The sequence below is a fragment of the Macaca fascicularis genome, chromosome 4, assembly GCF_037993035.2.
Source record: "Macaca fascicularis isolate 582-1 chromosome 4, T2T-MFA8v1.1".
NCBI lineage: Eukaryota > Metazoa > Chordata > Mammalia > Primates > Cercopithecidae > Macaca > Macaca fascicularis.
Genome location: NC_088378.1, coordinates 54,727,445 through 54,746,162, shown reverse-complemented (window position 1 = coordinate 54,746,162; position 18,718 = coordinate 54,727,445). Strand labels below are relative to the sequence as shown.

The 18,718-nt window shown below is 36.5% G+C and overlaps 1 long non-coding RNA gene across 3 annotated transcripts in view; it reads left to right on the top strand.

The window, feature by feature from the left end:
- The window catches only part of LOC102116371 (uncharacterized), a 321,221-nt gene extending 302,952 nt beyond the window's left edge, over positions 1-18,269 (top strand). For 2 of the 3 annotated variants that reach the window (XR_010586275.2, XR_010586276.2), the window contains exons 4-6: positions 1,615-1,684; positions 4,817-4,897; positions 17,479-18,269. This is a non-coding gene — a long non-coding RNA (uncharacterized lncRNA). The remainder of the gene's footprint in view (positions 1-1,614; positions 1,685-4,816; positions 4,898-17,478) is intronic. The other variant, XR_012433517.1, reaches the window with a different exon arrangement.
- The last annotated feature ends 449 nt before the right edge of the window (positions 18,270-18,718 follow it).

Sequence of the window (18,718 nt, the reverse complement as noted above, 5' to 3'; positions counted from 1 at the left end):
GCAGAGGTTGGAACAGTTCGGAGGGCTCAGAGGAAGATAGGAAAATGTAGCAAAGTTTGGAACTTCTTAGAGACTTGTTGAATGACTGACCAAAATGCTGATAGTCGTATGGACAATAAAGTCCAGGCTGAAGTGGTCTCGGATGGAGATGAGGAACTTGTTGAAAACTGAAGTAAAGGTGACTCTTGTTATGCTTTAGCAAAGAGACTGACGGCATTTTGCCTCTGCCCTAGAAATCTATGGAACTTTGAACTGAGAGAGATGATTTAGGGTATCTGGCAGAAGAAATTTCTAAGCAGCAAGGCATTTAAGAGGAAGCAGAGGATAAAAGTTTGAAAAATTTGCAGGCTGACAATACAGTAGTAAAGAAAAACCCATTTTCTGAGGAGAAATTCAAGCCAGCAGCAGAAATTTGCATAAGTAACATGAAGCCAAATGCTAATTGCCAGGACAATGGGGAAAATGTCTCCAGGGCATGCCAGAGACCTTCATGGCAGCCCCTTCATTTACAGGCCAAAAGTCCTAGGAGGGAAAAATGGTTTCCTGGGTCAGGCCCAGGGCCCCCCTGCTATGTGCAGCCTGGGGACTTGGTGCCCTGCATCCCAGACGCTCCAGCTGTGGCTAAAATTGGACAAAGTACAGCTTGTGATGTGGCTTCAGAGGGTGCAGCCCCCAAGCCTTGGTGGCTTACATGTGATGTTGGGCCTGTGGCTGCACAGAAGTCAAGAATTAAGGTTTGGAAGCCTCCACCTAGATTTCTGAGGGTGTATGGAAACACCTGCATGTCTAGGTAGACATGTGCTGCAGGGGTTGGAGTCCCCACACAGAGTCCCCACTGGGGTACTGCCTGGTAGAGCTGTGAGAAGAGGGTCACTGTCTTCCAGACCCCAGAATGGTAGATCAGTTGACAGCTTACACTGTGCACCTAGAAAAGCCATAGACACTCAATGCCAGGTTGAAAAGGAAGCCAGGATGAGGGGCCACACCCTATAAAACCACAGAAGTGGAGCGGCCCATGGCTGTGGGAGCCCACCTCTTGCATCAGTGTGCCCTGGATGTAAGACACAGAGTTAAAGGAAATCATTTTGGAACCTCAAGGTTTAATGACTGCCTTATTGGATTTCAGACTTGCATGGGGCCTGTAGCCCCTTTGTTTTGGCCAATTTCTCCCATTTGGAATTTTGGTATTTACCCAATGATTGTACCTTCACTGTAACTAGGAAGTAACTATCTTGCTTTTGATTTTACAGGCTCATAGGCGGAAGGGACTTGCCTTGCCGCTGATGAGACTTTGAACTTGGACTTTTGAGTCAATGCTGGAATGAGTTAAGACTTTGGGGGACTGTTGGAAGGGCGTGATTGTGTTTTGAATTGTGAGGATATGAGATTTGGGAGTGGCTAGGGGCATGGTCCCCACCGAAATCTCATCTTGAATTGTAGTTCCTATAATCCCCATGTTTCATGGGGTGGACCCAGTGGAGATAATTGAATCATGGGAACACTTTTCCCCATGCTGTTATTGTGATTGTGAGTTCTCACAAGATCTGATGGTTTTGTAAAGGGCTTCCCTCTTTGATGGGCACTCGTTTTTCTCCTTCCTGCCACCATGTGAAGAAGGACGTGCTTGCTTCTCCTTCTGCCATGATTGTTAAGTTTCCTGAGGCCTCCCCAGCCATGCTGAACTGTGAGTCAATTGAACCTCTTTCCTTTATAAATTACCTAGTCTTGGATATGTCTTTATTAGCGGTGTGAGACAGGACTAATACACAAAGGATTTGAAATCACAAAGGAGCTGTTTTCTGCTCCATCACGGAAGTCTCACATGCAACACATCTATTCGCATCCATTTGCCACAACTAGCCAAAAAGCCCTTTTTTTTAATCTGCCTAGAGATCAGGAAGTATTATCTCTGGATGCCTAGGCAGGACAGGTGAATCAGATATTGGTGGGTACTAGTATTTTCTATGATACAGACCTTAATAAAAATAAGTTTCAGATAAATCTAACTATACATTAGAATACTGTAACCACAGTAGAAGAAAATATTGGCTACTTTTTGTGATAAACTAATGATGGTAAGTGCAGCCTATTTAAGCAAGAAAAGAAACTGATCTGCCATAAAGAGAACAATGACATATTTAACTACAAAATATGTTATAAAATATTAATATCCCTAAAGGACAAATAAGCTCCAATAAATGGATAACAAAAAAAATAAGCCTGTAGAAAAATGGAGAAAATATATTTGCAGAATATTTATACAGGTGGTAATGAAATTGACAATGATGTTTATCCTCAGCAGTAAACAGTAAAATGTTTCACCCACCAGGACTATAGGAATTTTTCAAATGGGTAATTTTCAGAGCCAGCAAAGTTATAGAAAAGTAGATATCAGTTGCACATACTATTGGAGGAAATGTAAAATATAATTACCTTGTGGAAAGTAATCTGATGTAATATATTAAAACTTTATCCATGTATGTCCTATAATTCAGCAATTCCATGTTGAGGAATCCGTACAAAGAAATACTTACACACATACATAAGGAGCTGAGTTTAAGAAAGCACATTTTTCAGTGGGGTGTGGTGTCTCATGCCTGTAATCGCAGCACATTGGGAGGCCGAGGTTGGCGGATCACCTGAGGTCAGGAGTTTGAGACCAGCCTGGCCAACATGGTGAAATCCTGTCTCTACTAAAAATACAAAAAGCCGGTGTAGTGGCGGGCGCCTCCAGCTACTCAGGAGGCTGAGGCAGGAGAATCACTTGAACCTGGGAGGTAGAGGTTGCAGTGAGCCAAGATCACATTACACCATTGCACTCCAGCCTGGGTGACAAGAGTGAAACTCCATCTCAAAAAAAAGAAAGCACACATTTCAACATCGCCTGCAATGGTATAAAATCATGCTAATTTAAAGATCCATTAATAAGGATTGGTTAAACAGTTTATAGTTTATTCACTGTATGTAATTCTATAAGCTACCAAAATCACAGACTCACCATAAAATGATTTTTCAGTTAGTAATTTTTCACCATAACTTTTTTGGGTAATTTATACCACTTTTTGGATGACTCTTCTTGTTTATGCTGAAAACATACAAAATAAATATAATCTAAAAAAAATATTTTTTGTTTTAGACAAGAACACAGTCAGAAATTTTCTCAACGCAGTTTCTATGCAGAGAAGAGATGTGGGACAGATTTGAATTGCCGTCATATTTGTATGAACCCAAGACATTTTCCAAGACCAAGAGGGATAAAGATATAGCAATTTATATGACCCTGGCATTTTATATACATGCACTAGGTCCAAGTGTTTTAACCTACTCTTCTGTGCCTTAAACTTTCTGTGTTGTAACTTTAAGTATGAATTGAATTAAAGATAATCCCAAGCCCCCAAGTGTCTCAAACAGTAAAAAAGTAAATGTTATAGAAAAAAAAGCAGGAAAAACTTTAAGCATGAAATAAAAGAGGGTTGTGATAAAAGAGGACTGAAGAGGGAAAAGGAATGAAAATTCTGCCATCCTTCATGGCAGCCCACTCCCCTTGGTATGAGATACTGCCCCCTGGCTGAAAGTTGACTGCTGCACTCCCTCCGCCTTCTATACATGACTCCTTGTGCCTTTCCTTCACCACACAACTCACACTCTCTTCCTTCCTAGTGAGTCCACTAAGCCTTCATTGCATTATTACATTTATTTCATTTATGAAAAACTGACTTTATTTTCCTCCAAATTGTATTTTATTGTTTATATGAGCTTGGTTTTATTGTCATTCTATTTTTCTCCATGAAAATAGTTTTGATGTCTTAGGTTGGATCGAAAGGAATTATATTTTTTCCCACTAAAATTGATACAAATATTGTTTTCAATTGAATGATTTTACACAGTGGCACAGTTTCAGGTAGTTGCTAAGCAGGAAAGTTGTTAAGCAAAGCACGAATGTATTAAGGAGATGCATGCAGAATGACATGCAAGGTGATCTATGATTGCTGAGTGAGAAGGAGCAAGTTGCTGAGTATATATAAGTATGATCTCACTTTTGTAAAAAAAAAAAAAAAAAAAAAAAAAAGGCCTGGGCTGATCTGAAATGACCCTGTTAATAGTGATTATGTCCAGGTTTGTGTTGCATACTTGTCACTCATTACAGGATCTTGAGACACAATGCAAAGGATCATATCCCAGCTATGTAACTTGTTAACTATAAGACTTTGAGCAACATAACACCTTACTCCTTAAAATTGCTTAAAAAAAATCTGAACATGAGGAATATTCTACTTCACAGGGTCATTGTGATAATTAAATGTAGTAATCAATGATAGTAGTGCCAGATACAGTAGATAGCCTATACTTTGCAGCTATTATTTCTATCTATCATCTATCTATTAATATATATCATCTATCTTTAATTTATCGTCTATCTTGTTCAGGTTTTAAAAATGAACATGTATTAACTTTGTAAAAAGTTAAGGCTGTAAGACGTGCTGAGCTTTTGCAATAGATTTTCCTGTACTATATATGACTGCCAGTGGGAGAATTTGAATAAATGTGTAAATTTGACTAAATCTGAATAAATGTTCATTTGACGGGACCATAGATTTGGGGGTCTAGCACTAGCTCTGTTTCTATACTCCCGCTGCTGCCTGGCAGAGATGCCTCTCTCATTTCGGACTCCAAGGTAAAGTAAGCCTTTTCATTTTGTGCATCATAATTTAAAATGACAAACGGAATCTATTTTTTTGTCCATCTAAGGCATATATTGCTACCACTTATTAATTCTTGTTTCCTTCTCATGTTGCTCTTTGTTGTCATTTTTAAGGGAAGAAGAGACTGGATCACGGGAATGCTTTAATGTGGAAACCCTGAATTCATTCCACACATCTGCCTTCCGGGGACACAGGTAAATGAGGCTGAGTAGTGAAGTAGGAAGTTCCTGAAAATGTGACAGCAAGCCTCTGTCCACTGCCAGACTGAAGACAGGGAGGCGCTCTTCGGTAAATTAATGGGTGTTAAAGGGAAGCAAAATAACACCAAGATAGACTTAGAAGAACTACCCAGTGGCAACACTCATTGGTAGAGTGCAGTCTAATTAAGTCTTGATAGAGTGCAGTCTAATTAAGTATTCAAAGAGGACAGAGTGAACAGACCTTCCTTCCTGGAGATATAAGCAGGTGTATGTCTTCTAGCAATTGTGAGGAGATGGATAGAAGGTGAAAAGTAAAAGGAAGAATATGGGAGAACTAAGGATAGGATATTGAATCCCTGCAGATTTATACAAACAACTTTTATTTTCTGTTTTGCTAATGAAAAAATTTACGTAATGAAATTTAATTTCGCTGGGAATTGAAGTAAATTAATTTGCCACATCAAACTTTTTTCCTCCTTGAGTTTCTTTGGTTTTAAGTCTTTACAGATTATGATTATTCTGGGTGCTCCATTACTCAGCCTTGCATCTGAGGCCTGGGAATCATTTCACACCTCAACACATCTTTAAATGTAGCATCAAGCGATTTCATAATTAACTTGTCTTCACTCTGTGTCTTAACACACAAAATTCCAGCCAAATTAAAGTATAACAGATGGGAAAAGTCACTTGGAAAGGAATGCTAATTAAGTAGTTTTCATTTCTCTTTGAAAGCCAGGATTAATATACTGATTTCAAATAATTGAGGATGTGTTTCAAATGCTTGGTATGTGGGTTGAGAATTCAAGGAGCAAAAAGTGCTTCTTTTGAGACTTTAAGGAAAATCTCACCTTTCCAATCGTTTCTTTATCATCCTCATGGTTTATCATCACCCTCCTAAGCTCTTGTTTGTGCCTTGAACGTCTCATTGTGAGAGCAGCGGAGACTCCTGACATCAACCTCGTGCTTGCTATAATTCAATTCATACCAAGGGATAAAGCAAGCAAAACATAGATGGTCAGGGTAAATCTCAATAGAGCCCAAGCCCCTCAGGGGCAGAGCCAGTCAGCATTCTGCTGTAGTATGATGTCGCAACCAGGATATTGACATTGATACAATCCATCGATGATACTCAGATTTCCATAGTTTTACTTGAACTCATTAGTGTGAGTTCATTTAGTTCAATACAATTTTATCATCCATGTAGGTTTGTGTATCCACCACCACAGTCAATATACTGTGTACTTCTAACATGACGAGGGTACCTTGTGTGGACCTTTATGACTAAACCACACACCTTCTTTCAAACCCTGGCAACCACTAATCTGTCCTCCATTTCTAAAATTTTGTCATTTCAACAATGTTATATAAATTGGGTGATACAGTCTGTAACCCTTTGCAATTGACTTTTTTCACTCAAAATAATTCCTAGATTTATCCAACTTGTGGCATGTATCAATAGTTCATCCCATTTCATTGCTGAGTACTATTCCATGTTGTGTGTGTATGTGTCTATGTGTCCATCTCCATCCATCCATCCATCCATCCATCCATCCATCCATCCATCCATCCATCCACACTCATATGTACACTACAGTTTGTTTAGTCATCTAACTATGGAAATACATTTGAACTGATTCTTATTTTTGGCAATTACAAATAAAGCAACTATGTACATTCTTGTAAAAGTTTTTGTGGGAACATAAGTTTTTATTTCTCTGGGATAAGTACCGAAATGTTCAATTACTGGGTCATATGGTAGTTGCAGGCTTAGTTTTTTTTAAGGAACTACCAAATTATTTTCCAGAGTGGTTTTACCATTTCTTTTTACCACCATCAAAACACGAATGATTCAACTTCTTTGTGTCCTCACAGCATTTGGTATTGTCGCTGTATTTTATTTTAGACTTTCTGATAGGTACGTAGTGATATCACATTGTGATTTAAATGTACATTTCCCTAGTTGCTAATGATGATGACTATCTTTTTTGGGCTTACCATCCCATATCTTCTTCAGTAACGTCTGTTCATGTCATTTGCCAGTTTTCTGATTGTATTGATTGTTGTTGAGTTTTGAGAATTCTTTGTGTATTCTAGATACTAGTCCTTTGTCGGATATGTAGTTTGCAAATATTTTCTCCTACTGCAGCTTGACTTTTCATCCTCTGCACATGTTTCACAGAGCAAATTTTTAATTATGATGATGCCCAATTCATCGATATTTTTCCTTTTATGAATTGTGATTTTTGGTATCAATCTAAGAATTATGTCTAATCCAAATAGTGTATTCTATGTTTTTTTCTAAAAGTTTTATAGTTTTATAAGTTCAGTCTATGATCCGTTTTGAATTAAATATTGTCTAAATTGTGAGGTTTATATTGAGGTTATTTTTTCTTTTTAATTTTTCCCATGGATGTTCACTTTTTCTGGAACCATTTACTGAAAGGCTAGTTTTCCTCCATTGAAATGGCTTTGTATCTTTGTTAAAAATTAATTGGGCATATTTGTGTGGGTATATTTCTGGATTTACTATTCTGTTCCATGATCCATTGTCTATCATTCTGCCAATAGCCCACTGTTTTGATTGTAATAGCTAGATGGTAAGTCTTAATGTTGGGTAGAGTATTTCCTCCTACTTTATTGTCCTTTATCAGTATTGCTTTAGATATTCTAGGGTTTGTGCCTTCTCACATAAATTTTAGAATAAGCTGGTGTATATCTATAAAAAAACTTAGGTGAAGTTTTAATAGTGATTATCTTAAAACTCTAGATTAGACTGGGAAGAATTGACATATTTTCTGAGTCCTCCAGTTTATAAAGTGTGCCTTTTCATTTTGTTGGATCTTCTTTAATTTCTTTTATCATCAATTTATAAATTTCAGCATACAGGTCCTGTACATAATTTGCTAAAGATATATCTAAGTATTTTTTTTTTCTGTGGAATGGATTATAAGTAGTATTGTGTTGTTATTTTAGGTTTCTATATGTTCACTGTTAGTATATGGAAATGTAGTTAATTTTTGCATGTTAATCTTCAATCTTGTACCTTTTCTCAACTCATGTATTAGTTCTAGAAGGTTTACTTGGTAGATTTCTTGAGATCTCCTACATTAGTTATCATGTCATCTTCAAATAAAGATCTTTCGTTCTTTCCTTTCTTTCTTTCTTTCTTTCTTTCTTTCTTTCTTTCTTTCTTTCTTTCTTTCTTTCTTTCTTTCTTTCTTTCTTTCTTTCGTTCTTTCTTTCTTTCTTTCTTTCTTTCTTTCTTTTTTTCTTTCTTTCTTTCTTTCTTTCTTTTCTTTCAGGTGTTTTTCTATTTTTTATTGAAGTAGCTAGAACTTAGAGTATGTAGAATAAAAGTAGTGAGAGCCAACATCAGTATTTGTTCCTGATCTTGGATGGAAAGCATTGTCTTTCACTATTGAGTGTGACGTTAGCTATAGGCTTTTTGGAGATACATTTAGTCAAGTTGAACATTTTCCTCTATTTCTATGATTCTGAGAGTTTTTATCATAAATATGTGTTGAATATTGCCCATTGTTTTTTCTACATTGATTTATATAATCATTTAAATTTTCTTCTTGTATTCTGTTGATATGGTGGATTACATTGATTTTCAAATGATGAATCGGCCTTGATACCTGGAATAATTCCCATTTCATCATGGGGCTTAATTTTTAATATACATTGTTGTGTTTTGTTTGCCACTATTTTGTAGAGGATTTTTATCTCTAAGTTCATGAGAGATACTGGTCTTTAGTTTTCCTTGGTTATACTGGCTATGTCTGGTTTTGATATCATCAACGATTTCAGACCAAATGATTTGAGAAGCATTCCCTTATCTCTATTATCTGGAGGAGATCATGTAAAATTGTTGGTTATCCTTTATTAAATATTTGGAAGATTTCATCAGTGAAACTCTCTGGGCCTGGAGACCTCTCTCTTAGCAGCTTTTAAATTATAAGTTATATTTCATGTATCATCATAGGGCTATTTAGATAGTCAGTTTAATCTTGGTTGAGTTTGGTAGTTGCGGTCGTCAAGGAATCAGTTCATTTATTCTAAGTTTTAAAATAAGTGAACATAAAAATATTTTTAATATTATCTTTTTCTTTTTTTCTTTGATGATTCCAGGATCTACTTTATTCCTGATATTGGTGATTGTGTCTCGCTCTTATTTTTGTCAGTCTGGCTAGAGATTTATCAACTTATTTTTTGAAGACCAATCTTGTTATTTAATTGATTTTCTTTATTATTTTTCTATTTTTAACTTTATTGATTTTTTTCTCTTATATTTATTATTTTTATTTAGTTTGTTCAAGGTTTTGTTCTTCTTATAAGCTCTCTGTATTTTTTTTTTTCCAGTGGAGATGTCCTCTTTGACCTATATATTATTTAATTATTTTGAAGTGTGTTTAATTTTCATGTATTTACTTTTCTGATTTTCTTTCTGTTACTGATTTATATAGTGTGACTCCATTATTGTTAGAGAACAGTCTTATAATTTCAAGTTTTAAAATTTGTCAAGGTTTATTTTATAACCCAGAATATAATTTATCTTGGTGAATTTTCATGGGCACTCAAAAAAAATTTTGTATTCTGCTGTGATAGGTGCAGTGTTCTATATAGGTTGTATATTTCTAATCTAAGATCCCATATCCAAAATGCTCTGCAATCCAAAACTTTTTGAGCACCAACATAATGCTCAGAAGAAATACTCATTGAAATATTTTAAATTTCAGGTTTTTGTTTTTTGTTTTTTGTTTTATTAGGGATGCTCAATCAGTAAGTATAATGCAGATATTTTAAAAATCCAGAAATATCAAAATCTGAAACAGATCTTGTCCCAAGCATTTTGGATAAAAGGTACTCAACCTGTATGTGTCACTTCGACCCTATTGATAGACAGTGTTGTTAGGATATCCTATGTCCTTGCCAATTTTCTTCCTAATTGTTCTGTCAGTTTCTAGGGGAGGCTATGGAAATCTAGTATGTTTGTGGTTATTTTTCCTTTCAGTTCTATCAATTTTTGTTTCATATGTGTTGAAACTCCGTTAGTTGGCACATATGCATTTAGGCTTGATATGTCTTCCTAGTGGGTTAATTCCTTTATTATTATGTAATATCGCTCTTTGTCTCTAGTAATTTTCTTTGCTATATTAATATAGCTATTCATGCTTTTAAAATGTTAATATTTGCATGATTTTGCCCACTTTTACCTTTCTACCCATGTTGCTAAATTTAAAATAAGTTTCTTGTAATCACTACAATTGAACTGTGCCTTTCTATCCACTTTGCCAATGTATCTGTTTTGATTGGTCTATTAGATAATTTACATTTAGTAATTATTGATACGTAAGCACTTAAGTCTGCTATTTTATTATTTGCTTACTACTGGTTTTTTTGGTTTTGTTTCTGTGTTTCTTTTGTCTTACTTTCCTGTGAGATACTTGAAGAGCTATTTTTAAGATGTTATCTTGATTTTATTTTTAGAGTTTTTGAGTGTATGTCTTTGTATAATTTGTTGTGGTTGCTCTAGGTGTATATATATATTATATATATAGTATACATACACATACATAACATATATACTATATATATTTATATATATATTCTCTATCTTTCTCTCTCTCTCTCTCTCTCTCTCTATATATATATATAATATATATATATATATATTATATATATATAAAAAACATCCTACTGGTATCAACATTTTGCCACTTCGAGTGAGGTACAGAAGCCTCACTTCCATTTGAGTTCCTTTACCTTTCCAAACTTTAAATATTATCATCTTGGATACAAGATGCTGTGATAAATTTTAATTTCAATCAGTTTATAAAGTTCATGAGAAAAATGCGCTGCTATTCCTTCTTCCTTCCTGATGCTGCAAGATTACTTCTTTTATCCTTTTCTTTCTTCCTGAGCATTTCCTTTAACCACCATATCTCTGATAATGCTTTTAGTTTTCCTTCATGTGAGAATGTTTTTATTTTCCTTCCATTTATGAAGGATAGTTTTGCCAGAATTCTGGGTTGACTTTTTTTTTTTTCTTTTAGCATTTGAAAATCTTGTGCCACTTTCTGGCTTCTGTGGTTTCAGATGAGAAATCTATCATCCTTTAAGTGAGTGTTCCCATGCAGATAATATATCATTTCTCTCTGGCTAGTTTCAAGACATTTTCCTCATTTTTACTATTCAAAACTTTAATTAGGTATTTTGACATAGGTTTCTTTGAGTTTATCCTGTTTGGGATTCACTCAGCTTCTTGGATCCATAGGTTTGTGTCTTGTGTCAGCCATTATTTCTTCAAACACTTTCAGCCTCACTTTTTCTCCTTTTCTTCTGGGACTCTGCTGAAATGAATGATAGATTTTTTTGTTATCATCTTACAGGTTCCTGAGGCTTTGACATTTTAAAGAATCTGTTTTCTTCCTATTGTTCACAATGGTTCTTGTTATAAGAGTGAATTTGATTATTCTGCTTCAAATTCATTGATTCTATACTTTGTCATCTCCACTCTACCAATGAGTCCTTCCATCAGATTATTTCTTTTATTGTATTTTCAGTTCTATAATTTCCATTTGTCTCTTTTTAGTAACTCCTATTTTTTTCTGATATTTTCTACTTATAATTTGTTTCAAGAGAATTTATAATTGATATCTGAAGCATTTTTATGACAATGACTATAAAATCCTTGTGAGACAATTTCAACATCTGATTTATCTCAGTGTTGATATCAACTCTTTTTCTCATTCAAGTTGTGATTTTCTAGTTCTTATTATGAAAGGTTATTTTAAATTTCATTCTGGACTTTCCCCCCAATTTTGTCAGGAAACACTGAGTCTTATTTTAATCTTTTATTTTAGAAGATTGTCTCACTGCTTAGTTTTAGCATACAGGTCTTTGCTTATTTTTGTAGGTTGTGGTTATAATGGCATTTTGATTGTCAGAGATTTTGTGGTATTATTTTCATCCACCTGGTTTATCTAGTGCTTCTGGAGTTCACATTGGTTTCTACTGGTGCTGCCTACGGGACAAAATAGGGTTTCTTCAGGCCAACTGCTGGGTGTCTCTGAATGGGAATGGGGCATGGTGGGATTCCCCTACCAGTGCCTTCTGCCTTCTCTATTATCTCTGGCCAGGGGAGAAGACTCTCCTGCTGCAGGCACAAAAAGACTTCCTATATAGAGCTACTTGCTATAAACTGAGTTCTTCATTTCCCTGCAAGTATCTGTATCTGTAGGTGGGAGAGGAATCTTGAGTTCATGGGGACAAAGAGGCTTCCTTGACCAGGCACTAGCCATAGCTGGGTTCCTTCTACCAGCTCTTTTGACTTACTCAGTACCTCTCAGTGGAAAAAGGGAGTCTCAGGACAGGCAGGGAAGGTTAATGTTTCCCTTAGCTGCCTGTTTATGGCAAGGCTCTCAATTGATCACCATTACCAGTGTGGCATCTGTTTACCTGATGTTGTCAGAAGGACTCCCATTCTAAGCAGGAGAAGACAAAACCTACCTTGGCTTCCTTCGTTTGCTATTTTGCTGGTCAGAAAACAATAGGTCTGGGTGGCATTTGTCTGTTGGGTGGGTGGCAGGGGGAAGGCAAGCCTCCCTGCTGCTGTGCCATTCATCCAATCATGAGGTCTAAAATCAGCTCATCTTCTTACCACTTTCCAGAGTTCTGCTTTGGTTTTCTGCTGCATCATGTCCAGAATTTATAATTGTGATTTGTGGGGAGGCTAAAAAATCAGATTGGAAGTCAGAGTCTATCAAACAGACTTTTGGAAAAGCAAATAGTTTAGTATAAACGAAAAATAAAATTCTAAGCCCCCCAACCAATTGAATAGACTCCCCTTGGCCAAAGGAATGCCAAAGAAACCTGAAAAAAACTAATTCAGGCTATGACAGGAAAAGGGGGGCAGTTGGACATGCCTGTTATAATCTCTCCACTTGGAGTTTAGGCACAACAGGCCAGCATTAACAATAAAATATAGATCATAAGACTAACAAAGCAGACTGTTTGTAGCAATAAGATACCAAAGTCTGACCAGACTGGTACAGCATCACAGGACAGATAGGAGATCCTATCCTATCTTTGAAGCAATTCAAAGTATTTTACCCCCAAATATATTTTCTTTTACATATTTTGATATGGCTCTGCAAAGTCATCTCTTGTAAGGAAAATTGTAGAGAATCTTCTTCCCTTTCTAGGTCTTTTTCTAATCCAGGAGAGATTTAACTGAGAATCTAACACCTTTTATGGTCTAAGAAAAGACATTTACCATGGATTTTCTCTGAAGCCTACTACCTGAGGCTTCATCAACATAACAAAACCCTGGCTTCCACAACTCCCTTATCTTAATTCAGGCATTTGTTTCTACTGACTTCAACTCCTTAGGCAAAACTTCACTCTTTCAAACAATTGCCAATCAGAAAATCTTTGAATCCACCAACGACTTGTAAGCTCCTTCAGCCTTTAGATGTCCCAACGATCCACTTTCTAAGCTGAACCAATATATACCTTTCATGAACTGACATATGTATTTGCATGTAACTTCTGTTAGCACTGTAAACCTACCACCTCTGTAATTCAACCAGTTGAGGCACATGTTCTCCAGACCTCTTGAAGCTGGGCTGTGGGCCATGGTCACTCTTATTTGACTCAGAATAAACCTTTTCAAATATTTTAGACTTTGGCTTTTTTCACAAGATAAGAAATTTGTTATTTAAATATAAAAGGTGAACTGGTATATCAAGAGCCACACTTGACCCTTTATGCAAGATTGAACAGAAATTTTACTTGGAAAATGTGTGTTATATCCCCAATTAATCAATGTTCTTGTATTTTATTAAAATGTTTTTTTCTTTTTTCCCTTTATCAAAAACAGAGTCTGGGCTAAATTCCAATTTGAAATAAATATACTGAACTTCCAAATTCTCTTGGCAGTGTAAATCACATGCAGATTTCTTCATGTTCTGTCTTTAACTTGTGGAACAGAACATTTGCGTACGTTGAGATAGATGCTGAGTTCTACCAAAAGCTGCCTGGAGAGAAAACACCTTTCAATTAATTATTCCACCAGATTTATAAGAATACCAAAGCCTGCGAAGTTGTGTATTTGAGTAAGCACTCTATTTTTCTCCCTGATTGAAACACACTTATTTTTCTTGCCATAGTTTTGGGATCTGTTTAACACTTTTGTAAACATAAAGAGGTTTGTTTGCTAAACAAACAAACAAAAATTCATGTTGACATTCACAAATGCAACATTTGGGTGGTGTACTAATTAAAGCCAATGAATCTTTACTCACCTCAGTTCTCTCACCTCCCACATGACAGTCCTACAGCAGAAGGAGAGAGTCTCCACCTTTACTTCTCAATTGAAACTTTCCAGCTAAATACCTGTGGAGGACAAAGCAACTCTATTTTGGATGCTGATCTTTCATGTTGCTTTTTGTTTAATGACATTCCTGGGAAGGCCTTCAAGATTTCCAGTTTATCTATTATTCCTTATATAAGGGCGCGTACTTACCTAAATGTACTGCCCTTACATCAAAACAACCTTGATGTTATTGCACTTCAATTGTCCTACATATCCGTTCTGAATCACATGTTCTTTCTCTATGGCAAATAAACTCTGAGGCTGGTGGGTAATGTTGCAGGAATCCACTATCTTGTCTTGCTTCCATCTGAGACACAGACCTGGTTTCTGTTTGTAAATCCTTATGAAATGTTTTCTTCTGAGAAACTGGATATGTCAGTCTCTTTCTTCAGCTTCTCAGCTTCCTTGGACTTGGAGGTAGGTTTTCATAGACCTGCTCACTATAGAACATCTCTTTGCTCTTATTCCCTTCTTAAAACCTGCTGGACTAGAGCTCTGACATGATAAATTATTTTGTATTTAAATATCATCCTATTTTTGTTCACAAAATGAAATTTTGAAGCATAGGACTGGAAAGTATTCAAAATTCCCAAGATAACCAACTCAGTCTTTTCAAGGAGGACAAATTTAAACCAAAGAATTTACATTATATTTCAGGACCTTCAGAGAAATAAATTTCATAATATCTTTTGTAGATATGTAAACCAAAATGTATCTGAGACAGATCTCACTTTATTTAGAAGTTTATTTTGCCAAAGTTAAGGATGTGCCCATGACATAGACTCAGGAGGTCCTGAGTCTATGTCATGGGCACATGTCAAGGGTTGTCTATGTCAAGGGTTGGGCTACAGCTTGGTTTTATATGTTTTAGGAAGACACAAGACATCAATCAATACATGTAAAATGTATGTTGGTTTAGTCTGAAAAGGTGGAAGGACTCAAAGAGGGACTGGTTGGCAGGCTTTCAGGTCATGGGTGAATTCAAAGATTTCCTGATTGGCCATTGGTTGAAAGGGTTTCTCTAAAAACCTGGAATCAATAGAAGGGAGTGTCTGGGTTATGATAAGAAATTGTGGAGATGGATGCTTTTATTATGTAGATGAAGTCTCCAGGTATCCGGCTTCAGGGAGAATTGATTGCAAATATTTCTTATCAGACTTAAAAAGGTGCCAGACTCTTAGTTAATTCTTTTCTGGAAAAAGACCTGGAAAGGGAAGAAGATTCACTACAGAATTTAGATTTTCCCCACAAGAGGCAGCTTTGCAGGGCCATTTCAAAATATACCAAAGAAATACATTTTGGGGTAAAATACTTTGATTTCTTTTAGGGCCTGCTATCTGTCATGTTGGCATCTTATTGCTATGCAGAGTTGACTTTGTAAGTCTTAAGGTCTCTGTTTTAATGTTAATGCTAGTCAGCTGTGCCTGAATTCCAGTGGGAGGAAAGTATAATGAGGTTTGTCTGATCCCCACATCCCCTCATGGCCTGAACTAGCTTTTCAGGTTAACTTAAGAATGCCCCTGCATGAAAGGAGGGTTCCATTTAATTGGTTGGGGAGCTTAGAATTTTATTTTTGGTTTATAGATACATTCTAATATCAAATATCTTTAATTATTTCCAAGTGGATTTCTCCAAGTAATTAAGCCATTCTTCAAAAAAAATTTTTTCACTAGATGAAAATCTTTTATTATTGTACTTCCTTATGCAATTTGAAAACTAAAACTAAATTTCCAGAACAGTAGTATTTTATGGTTACATATTCTTTAAGAACATGATGAGGGCTGGGCACTGTGGCTCATACCTGTAATCCCAGCACTTTGAGAGACCAAGGTGTGGAGACCACTTGACCCCAGCGTGAGACCAGCCTGGGCAACATGGTAAAATCCTGTCTCTACACAAAACACAAAAATTAGCCAGGAGTGGTGGAGCACACCTGTGGTCCCAGCTACTTGGGAGGGCAAGGTGAGAGGATCACTTGAGCCTGGGAGGTTGTGGTTGCAGTGAGCCGAGATCATACCACTGCACTCCAGCCTGGGTGACAGAGTGAGACACTGTCCCCCAACCCCTCATAAAAAATAACCTGATGAAAGCTATGAATTTCTATAAAAGAAAATACATACAATTGTGGGAGGTTTAGGTGCCACCTGAATCTCATCCCAGGTTAAGAACCCCTGCTCTGGAGTATAGATGTTTTTTCTCAGAACTCTTGAGGTGTTTCTTTTAAGTTTCAAAATCTCTAATATGGACCATTTCAGGAAGTGGAATCCAAAGTTGGATTTGAGTGTGTCAGTTTTGATTCTTTGGTTTTATATAACAGAAACAAACTCCGGTTAAACTTAAGAAAAAAAGCCATTGAAAATATATTTGAGTAAATCATAGGTTTGGAAAAAAGAAAACAAACAAACAAACAAACAAACAAAAACACCCAAACCAGAAAGGATAGAAGTGATACTAATTTAATGGACAGTCTCCTTGAGATGCTGCTTATGACTCAGCTTTGGCTCTTTTGTTGCTCTTACAGAACAAAACTGGGGTCCACTTGCCAGGTGCAGTAAAACCAGATATCCACACAGAGGTTTTTGCAGAGACAGAAGGGAAGCCATTATTATTTGCAGGTACCAAGCAAGTAAGACCAGGCAGCTAATGCTCGAATTTTGACTTCCTTGATGGTTTGGTGGTAATGGTTTTTAAAGGCAGGGGAAAATTTCAGGAAAGTAGAAGCCAAAGACCAAATCATAAATCAATATATGGAGGTTGCACGTTGGTTTTGGCCTAAAAGGGTGGGATATGTTGAAGGGGGGCTTATAGGTGGTAGGTATATTAGAAAACTTTCTGACTTATAATTGTTAAGGGAGAGAGAAGCTTTGTTTAAAAATTTGGGGTCAGCAGAAAAAAAAAGTGTTAACTGGCGTGGGGGTGTGACTCCCTCCAAACTCCTCAGGAAGAAATTTAGAACAAAGTACAGTGGTCAGAGTTTAGTGTCCAATATTCCTTATCTAGGGTTTATGTGCCAGTGAATCTGTTTATGGGATCTCGGTGAGAGACTGGTTTTCTGAAAGACAACTGTGGGACATTTGTTAAAATGCTATATTTAGTTTCTATAGGAAACCAAACATCTCTGGACTCAAACCTCCTTGGCTGTTGTTTGAGGCTATTATTGCTGTTTTGCTAATCAGGCTACTCACTTACTTCTCAGGGTTAACTAGGTACCTGGAACTTCCCTTGAAGGAATTCAAGATTTTCCTTCTTTTCTATGCTGGCGTGGCCTGCAGGCCCCTAAAATGGGACTCTCTACTCCGTCTCATTTCTGCTACTAAAAAACAGTGGAAGGGATGTGAAGTAGAAGGCAACAACAACTAAAAAAGTCTGTTAAAATAGTCACAGGCTTCTGAGAAGGTGACAATGGAAACCATCGCTTTCTGTTATTTTAACTGTCTTTGATATTTTTATTGTGGCCACAAGGATTCTCCTTCCTCTTATTACTTTATGTCTACATACAACAGACTCATATGAATTCTGAGAAACCAGGTTGGTCAGCCTCCAAGGACATATTTTCAAACAGCCACTTCCAATGTAACTAGTGAGTATAACAGACAAGAAGATATTCTCAGAAGGTGGATATGGGGGCATGGAGATCAACCGAATGGAGAGGAGTTATTAGAATACAGAATCAGACCTGATCAAGGACCTGTCACAACCTCTCAATGGGGCCTTCACAATGTCTACCCTGAGGGATTTCAGAACTGCTAAGTGCTGTCTCCCATTCTTCCCCTTTCTGAATGAAAGTATTGTTTATTCCTAGGTCCAACATTCTATGTTAGATACGTGTAGGGGAAGCAGGTAAAAAACGAAGAGACACAATTCTGGCCAAAGGAACATCTCACTGTAATGGCATGACTATGAGTTTCCAGATCAGTGACTCCCTGTTTGCCTTAGTAGTGTATAAATTAGAATCCTATTTGGAAAATAAAGCTGTTTCTACTAGAATATGATCCATGACTTCTGTAAACATTGTAAAATATCATTGTTGACAACCTGCCATCTGGTGTTATCACGGACTCTTAAGAATGTGAATCTTTTTCTAAAGCCCTGTAAACTGTGTTTTTCAATATCTTCACTTAAAGACTAATATGATGGATTTTTGAAAATGACCATAAGTTTTGATATAGCCCCTTTTAAACAACAGTCTAATAGTTAAAACAATGCAAATACGTAATATATTCATCCATATCCTATTAAAAGCCTATTTTGTGAGGTTTTGGGCTAGATTCTATGGGTGAGTAAAAATAACCTAATGATGACTGGGTGCAGTGGCTCACACCTTTAATCCCAGAACTTTGGGAGGCCGAGGCAGGTGGATCACAAGGTCAGGAGATCGAGACCATCCTGGCTAACACAGTGAAACCCCGTCTCTACTAAAATAAAATACAAAAAAT